The 2,500-nt window shown below is 39.2% G+C and overlaps 1 protein-coding gene across 2 annotated transcripts in view; it reads right to left on the reverse strand.

Moving 5' to 3' along the window:
• The window catches only part of LOC122258995 (uncharacterized), a 463,147-nt gene that overhangs the window by 122,584 nt on the left and 338,063 nt on the right, over positions 1 to 2,500 (reverse strand). The window lies entirely within an intron of this gene.

Below are 2,500 nucleotides of genomic sequence, written 5' to 3' on the forward strand. Positions count from 1 at the left end.
ATGGCATATTGCATGATAGAAAAGGAAACTTGAGAACATATTTCCATTCATGCAAGAGAAAGTCGCTTTATGTATGTATGTATTTTTTCTTCTTCTTTTTCTATTTTTTTCTTTTATTCTTATTTCTATTTGCGAGTGTCACTGTGTGTGTTTGCGTGTGTGTGTGTGTGTGTGTGTCGGTGTGTGTGTGTGTGTGATTGTGTTTGTGTGTGTGTGATTGTGTGTGTGCATGTGCGCGTGTGCGTGTATTTCTATATAAATACGAGATATGAGCCTGGAAAGTGTACACCGTTGCGAGTGTCCTTGCCAATCTTGAAAGCGCTTCAGGTAAACACTTGAAGGAACTGCTTTTGAGTCGGACTCCGTATTTTCCCTTATTTTGTCTATTGTTTGTAATCTGCATTCCATTAATGGCATTTAATGACAATTTCAATTTAGGAGTCAGGAAAAAAAACACTGCCTAGAGATGTTAGCAGTGATAAGCTAATCACGAACAAACATCAACTCACTCCAGTTTTGATGTTGTTGTTTCTTCAATTAAGAACTTCTTCAAGAGGGGGTTGATTTCAAACAAAAGAAGATGTTCGAAGTTCTTTCCTTCAAGTACTCGCTTGGAAGGTATGAGAAGTTGGGAGCTGGAAATACTGTATACTCTACTATGAGACGGAAATGCCTTTTTTCTTTTAATTAGATTCTTTATGCAGGCGCACACACACACACACATACACACATAAATGTACCCATACACGCATACACACATTCAAACACACACAAACAAAGTTATGCACGCACAAATACACACATATACACAAACAAATACACGGACTAACACACACACACACACATGCACTCATACACGCATACACACATATAAACACACACACAAGCAAACAAATACACGCACAAACACACACACATACACACAAACAAATACACGCACAAACATACACACATACACACAAACAAATACACGCACAAACACACACAAAAACACACTAATCTTCCTCGCCTTAAAGAAAAAAGAATGAGTACCCACTGCACATTTAAACTGACGATACCCTCTGAACTCTAACACACTTCCAGCTTCAACCTCACTTAACTTGATTACTGACTGCAGGACGCATTTGCAAGGGCTTGAGAATTTAAGGTTTTATCGGTCTTTCACTGTCTATTCATCATGATCTCTCTATCTGTCTAATGATATTATTTTTTTAAGTCATCCTTCTTTCTATTCATAGCTGATCATCTATCTGATTGTCTACTTATCTATCTATCTTATTATCTCTCTCTCCCTCTCACTCTCTCTATCTTTCTCTCGTTCTCTCTCTCTCTCTTTCTCTTTCTCTTTCTTTCTCTCTCTCTCTCTCTCTCTCTCTCTCTCTCTCTCTCTCTCTCTCTATATATATATATATATATATATATATATATATATATATATATATGTGTGTGTGTGTGTGTGTGTGTGTGTGTGTGTGTGTGTGTGTGTGTTACATGCATACTCCAAATCTAATCGGAAATTCGTTGTTGCTCCTCCCTCCCCTTGAGTTCGCATGACTCACTTTCCATGAGCACGCAAACCTGCATGTATCATGCGCATGCTAAGCTTTAGAGACTACTTTGTCACGCATGTGCTACAGACAAAAAAAAAAACAATACTTTGCCGCATTGTATGATCGATCACACAGGTCGTTCACACTTCCGCCTTTGACTCTTTCTTCTGCCTATTTCTATAAATATGTCTCTTCTTCCATTACCTTCTACATCTGCTCTTTCAATTCCAACACCTTCTCCGTTTCTCTTTCTTCGTCTCCTTCCCTCCTCTTTATCCTATTTTTCAATCTCATCTCCTCCTCCTCTTCTTCTTCTCCTTCTTCTTATTATTATATTCCTCCTTTTCCAGTAGCATAATGATTACCACTGATCACCATAATGGTCATCATCATTACCACCATATTATCATAATCATCATCGTCCTCATCCTTTTCATACCTTCTACCATTATCACCATCATCCTCAACATCTACACCTCATTTCTTTCTTTCCACCCATCCATCGTTTTATTTTGAGCTGGTCATCATCATCACCATCACCACCACCACCATCATCATCATCGTCGTCGTCATCAACATCATCACCACCAGCACCACCATCATCATCATCATCATCATCATCACCTACACTACTCCCTCCTCTTCTTCCATCCTTATGTTGTGAGAGGGTCATGAGACATGTCCATGGTCAACCGGAGAGCTCTTTCCCCGCAGGCTATAATCCCATGTACATGATTCACTGTTGTTAGAGTGTACCATTGGGGGCAATAAAAATCTCATAGTTTAAGTCTTCTCGTTTCTTTCCTTCCCTTTTACCTCATCCCCTTCTTCTTCTTCTTTTCCCTTCTTCATCTCCGCTTCCTCCTTCCTTTTCCTCCTTTATTTCATCCACCTCCGTCTTTCTTTGTTCTTTCCTTACTTTGTTCATTTCTACCCTCCTTCCTTTCCTC

Source organism: Penaeus japonicus, unplaced genomic scaffold (assembly GCF_977035675.1).
Source record: "Penaeus japonicus unplaced genomic scaffold, GWHDUDI00000001_assembly GWHDUDI00000005, whole genome shotgun sequence".
NCBI lineage: Eukaryota > Metazoa > Arthropoda > Malacostraca > Decapoda > Penaeidae > Penaeus > Penaeus japonicus.